We start from the raw sequence: 6,068 nt of genomic DNA on the forward strand, positions 1-6,068 counted from the left end.
TTGGCAAGGCTAAGTACTCATCAGAGGGGGAGAAGAATAATGGGTTTGTTGTTATGTAAAACCCTGAATGGATAAGCCCAAAGACTGAAAGCTCTAACCTATCTAACTGATGGTTAACAATGCTTGGGATAATTTATTAAGCTTGTCCTTAATTCAAAAATACCGAGGGTTTCTGGCACTTAAATGACCTACGGCATGGTACGTGCCAGGCACTACACATTGAACAGTGAGCACTTCTTCTCCTGCTGTTCCTGGTAAAACTGTATCATTTTGATGATACTGGTACTTCTAGCAAAAGAGGCACTGCTCCAGATGTAAGTCACTGGGGAGACCCAAGTGTTGGTTATCTGATTAAAAGGAAGTCAGGGGTCAGGATGCCTGCAGAACCTGAATGAGCCTCAAATAACGGGTTTTAAAGAGCTGTTTTCTTTAGGGAGAAATGCTTTTTACACTTCCTCTGCCATGCACCCACTTGTTAAATATCCCATTAGCAACAGAGCAGGGCCCCCGGGTCTGAGACAAAGCCATCCAGGCAGACAGATTCAATAGACAAACACCTAGCAAGAGGTGGCAGCCACAAGCAGCACCTGGCAAGGATTCCCTTCAGCCTCCCGCATCCATCTGCTTCCTGAAACGATGCAGTCTCTTCGAGTTGTTAATTTCAGGCCTCCAAGTGACAGGGCGGTCCCCTGGCCACAAAGAGGCCCGGCTGCTCGGACACATGCACACCCTTTTCCAAGAACAACCAGAATACATCTTTGCATCCAACAACTTGCAAGGTGGGGTGGGGGTGGGGGGACATATTGCCTGTTATTTATTCTAATAATAAACCATTACCCCAGGCACATTTTTATTCTCCAGATTTAATAAGGTATTTTGTGAACCGAGGCAGAGGAGGGAGGGAGGAAACAATTGTGGTTATTAGGAAGATGATTTCTGTTTGTTTCAGACGCAGAAGTAATCATCATTCCTTTCCTTCACAATCAAGGGTTATAATTGTCCCCCCCCCCCCCCCAACTCCTTCCCCAACCTCTTGCTCAGGCCAAGAAAATTCAAACAACACTCACCAAAATGTCCTGAGGAACTAAAAGGGCTTGGCATGCTTCCCTGAACCAGTCTCCTAGGACCATCATTACCTTATAGCCAGAGAGCTCTGATTACGGAGCGGGGTATCTCACCACAGACTTCTTGTGGCCCCCCTCTCCACATCCAGAGGTGAGAAAGAGGGAGGGAAAACCAGGAGGGTGATGTACACACCACTCACTTACACACCATCTTACCTGGGATGAATATATGTTCTCAAGACATTTTTGCATTAAGACATTTTAACTGAAGTTCTTCCCACCCCCCCACCCCGGCCCTTTCTGGTTAGATGTTGCAAAGCTCTAATGATAATTTTATCACAAGTTGATAATTTTATAATCTGCATCCCAATTAAATAGATTCAGCAGAGACACACAGGCCACTGGCCTTATCTGGGCAGTCATCCTGATCATGTTAATTGAGAGACATCTGAAAGGCATCTCAAATGCAGCGGTTAAGAGGATAAACTCAAACAGCCAGATTTCCAAGGGTCCAACTCCCAACCTTGCGACTTACTAGTTTAGGGAGCTTGGACAAATTCCTCACCCGGACCTGCCCACACTCCCAAAGGGGTCATCGCAAGGTCCGAATGAGTTAACATCTGTGAAGCAATTAGAGAGTGCCTGGGTACCCAGAAAGCACCGAATAAGGGTCTTTCCACTGTAAGAAAGTGAACTTTAGGGGCGCCTGGGTGGCTCAGTGGTTTAAGCCGCTGCCTTCGGCTCAGGTCATGATCTCAGGGTCCTGGGATCGGGTCCCGCATCGGGCTCTCTGCTCGGCAGAGAGCCTGCTTCCCTCTCTCTCTCTCTCTGCCTGTTTCTCCATCTACTTGTGATTTCTCTCTGTCAAATAAATAAATAAAATCTTTAAAAAAAAAAAAAAAAGTGAACTTTATCCAAAGTCTATCGGCCGCTGTTGCTGTTATTTGTTCTTTTTTATTTATAGGTTGACAATGGACTGGGTCTGCCCAGTGCACAGCACAGTGACAGAAACCCAAGGATTTGAAAAGTGTTTGATGCTTCTGGAAGTCTGGTGCTACGACATGAAAAGTTCCTATCCATAGATCGTAGAGTATGTCAACAGAAATAAATCATGTAACAACCACGGTACTATCAGGGAAAAAAAAAAAAGCAAAGTGAATGAAGTCCCATTGGACCAATTTTCCAGACAAGGAAATAGGGGCATAAATGACTTTCCAGTCGAAGGCAGCTCAGGTGAGCAACCAGAGGCAACCAGAGGCTGGCTTCCTAAGCTACGCTGCTATCTGCCTCTAAAGAAATCTTTGCATAGCTGTAAGAGGTCTTTACCATTCCTGAGTTCTGCGACTTTACAAAATGTCATCATTTAAGAAATGGGAACAATCCTGTAGCTGGAGAAGCTTGAGGAGTGTTCATTTTGTAATTTTCCAGTTCAGTTGTCTGAAAGGGTTGCCTGGGTGGTGGTTGTTATTGTTGCTGTGTGTGTGTGTATGAGAGAGAGAGGAAGAGAGAGAGGGGGAGAGAGAGAAAGAGTCACACTCTTCCTGGAAAGCTTAATGGAAGGAGTGCTGGAAGATATATGCTTCATGAAAAATGAACGCTTCTAACCCCTCAACTTAAAGAATCTTTACTGGAAGAATTCGGTTCACGAAAGTTCTGAAACAATGAGGAGGCATTCATGTAAATTGCAGGCAATTTAAAAGGAAAATCTAGGTCATCTGGCTGTTTGCTTTGTCATCATCAGTATTAATTAGACGCTGGAAGTAATGACTGAGCTCAGAGAGCTCTTCAGATTTAAAATAATAATAATAATAAACCAACAGAGCACAGCTTTACCTTCGGAAAGAAAATATTTTCACAAGGAGCATTCTGAAGGAACCTGAGTGGGAAAACCTTGCAATTAAATTCTGTAAATGCGCTGTGAAATAATCCCAGGGGAAGTCTTATCTGTACTTAATATTCAAATAAATATTCTTTTTGTGTGCCGTGCATTCAATAGGGTGCATTTTATTTAATTTAAGTGTATAACGTAATCAGTATCATGAGGAATAATCACAGGGAGCAGTAGAACCCTTTAACTAGGATAAATGGGCCGGCTCCGCAGCTGAATGGGCAATCGTGGGCGAGGAAGGAGATGCGAAGTGCGGGATCCCAAGTACAGTTTTTCCTGGACTGTCCTACAGGACCTTTGCATATCCCACTCAAAGTCTGGTCCACGGTATCATCTAGCAGCAACTTAGAAAGGCGGTTATCCCACGCCCCAGCCCAGACCCACTAAATCAGAATCTATGTTGTCTGGGACCCCGGGTGATTCACGTGATTCACACACACATGAAATCGGGAAAGGGACTGAGGTCAGGAGAGTTGGGGGCTCTCCACCGGTGGCTCAACTCTGTCTTCACGTATGGTAGGTACCCAAAGGCTGCCAAGGCAGGCTCACTGCCCTAACCAGCCCGGCCCTGAGGACGGAAGGAGAGGGCAGAGGGCAGGGGTCTTTCAAGCCGGTGAACACAGCAGGTGCTTCTGCTCTCTTGGTTGAACTGAATTCTGGCCACTTTGTGTCATTTTTGCTGACTCACATCACCTTCCCAGCTGAAGCAGGTCTCACACTGGCCAAGAGCCTCCTTCCACTAATGCAGGGCCTGCTTTCGACCACAGCACTGGGGGGCTTGGAAGTTACAGAAGGTTTAGCGCAGGGGTTCTGCTTGCCTCAGGGGACATCAAAAGCATTTTCAGTTCACATGGACCGAAGCCAGGGTTCCTTCGAGAACGTGAAAGGAAACTCTGTCACCACCAACACAATGGCGGGTGAAATTCAAGGATAATCCTGTTTAACAATGAACAAGTAAGTCCCTCATCATTCAGGAATACCAGGTCTAATTCCAGCAGGGCATCCTCGGAGAGCTTGGGCAGCGGGCAAGTAATGCTCCTCTAGCAGACCTACATCAAAAAGCTCCGCATGGGTGCTGTTCCCAGCCAGAAGCTGGCCAATTTGCAACTGGCTCATGACCGTAGGTTTGAATCTTTCCTTAAAAAAATAAAAATAGGGGCGCCTGGATGGCTCAGTGGGTTAAAGCCTCTGCCCTTGGCTCAGATCATGATCCCAGGGTCCTGGGATTGAGCCCCATAACGGGCTCTCTGCTCAGTGGGGAGTCTGCTTCCCTTCCTCTCTCTCTGCCTACTTCTCTGCCTACTTGTGATCTCCGTCTTTCAAATACATAAATAAAGTCTTTATAAAATAAATAAATAAATAAATAAAAATAAAGAATTAAAAAAAACAAAAAACGAACCCATCCAACTTAAAGGAGAACAGGAGCCACCCAGAACTTGCTGGCAGCCACAGAGGACAGAAGCAAGGGAGAGCCAGTCTCCTTCGCTGGACGGAGCACAGCCGAGAAGCCACTCTAGACTCAGTAATGAGTGCCTTAAATAATGAGGAAGTCTGTCCAGTCAACTTGGCTGAAACCTTCCTTCACAGCCACTGGCAGTGCTGCTGGAAGAGGGGGAAAGCCTCTGTAATTAAACTAATGAGGAGGAGATGAACTCCAGGTCACCACGGGTGAGGTGTTAAGGTTCCAGGGGTACCAGACAGGCACACCGGGACCACCGCGGCCAGGCGGGAAACAAGCTGCCTGCCTTCTTTGGGCAGCGGGTGACACATGGGATGCCTTTTGCTGGCACAGAAAAGTGGAGCATTTAAGGTCTCATGATAACGGGCATTCATTAAGGGCTGGCTTTGTGAGGTGTGCTGAACTAAGGGCTTTCCATGCATTTTATCACAGTGGATGAGGCTGATGGTTCTTTCCTCCCTAGTGTGTGGCTCAGAGAAGTTAAGCCACCCGTTCCCAGCTGACACAGAAAGAGAACGGCAGAGCTGGGATCTGAGCCAGGCAACGAGGCTGCGGGCCCATTTTCTGGACCTTACAGTACAGCCGCTGGTCATCTGCTTTCTAGCTGCTCTGCCACCTACACAGCCCCCCCCCCCCACCCCCCCCCCCCCCCCCCTCCCCCCCCCCCCCCCCCCCCCCCCCCCCCCCCCCCCCCCCCAGCTCTGGCTCTGCAACAGCCCACAGACCGAGTGAGGCTTCTCCCAGCCCAAACGAGACCAAACACGTTCCCTTTCTGGGCCACTGCTCTGCTGCGCGTCCATAATCGCCTTTCTCAAGTATCTTCTTTTTAGGATAAATACCCACCTTGCCTCAACTTTGCCTCAAATGACATGGATTTGAGCCCTTTCTCTTTCCGGATCACTTCCTCTAAGATCAAGGGGGGAAGTGAGGCAGAGAGAGGGGAGTTCGGTTCTGATCTGCCAGTTAATTGCTGGACCATGAATATACCCTATAAATTCCTGCAGTGGGTTGAAGAGTGTCCCCCACAAATTCACGTCCACCTGGAACCTCAGAATGGGACCTTATCTGAAACAGGGTGCTAGCGGGTGTAAGTTAGGGAGGGATAGAAATGAGATGGTTATGAATTAGGGTGGTTCCTTGACCCACGACAGCCCCCACATAAGAGAGTGGGAAAGGACACATACAACTGCACGCTGAGAAGAAGTCATACGACAAAAGAGGGTGAAGATGGAGAGATGCGACCACAAGTCAAGGAACACCAGGAAGGACCAGAAACCGGAAGACGCAGGGAAGACCTTCCCCTGGAACCTTCAGAGGGAGCTGGCCCTGCCCACACCTTTCCGCCTTCTGGCCTTCCAGGCCACAAGAGAACAAATTTCTATTGTTTGAAGACCCCCAGGGTGTGGTTATTCCCTACAGTAGCCCTAGGAAATGAATACACTTCCTCTGCCTCATTCTTTCATCTGTAAGAGAGATGGGAAAAGTCACACCCTCAATGCACAGAGGAGCTCCAGACCAGAGCACCCCTGTAACCAAAAAGCAGCCCTTTCTGTCTCCATGCAGACATTTAGAAACAATGCCACATGGGTAGAACTGAGACAAAGCTTGCTGTGCGGGGGGGGGGGGGGGGGGGGGGGGGGGGGGGGGGGGGGGGCCC

The 6,068-nt window shown here is 48.3% G+C and overlaps 1 protein-coding gene across 7 annotated transcripts in view; it reads right to left on the minus strand.

The window, feature by feature from the left end:
• The window catches only part of RBFOX1 (RNA binding fox-1 homolog 1), a 1,460,760-nt gene that overhangs the window by 587,911 nt on the left and 866,781 nt on the right, over positions 1-6,068 (minus strand). The gene's annotated exons all lie outside the window — the stretch shown is intronic.

Source organism: Mustela nigripes, chromosome 11 (genome assembly GCF_022355385.1).
Source record: "Mustela nigripes isolate SB6536 chromosome 11, MUSNIG.SB6536, whole genome shotgun sequence".
Lineage (NCBI taxonomy): Eukaryota > Metazoa > Chordata > Mammalia > Carnivora > Mustelidae > Mustela > Mustela nigripes.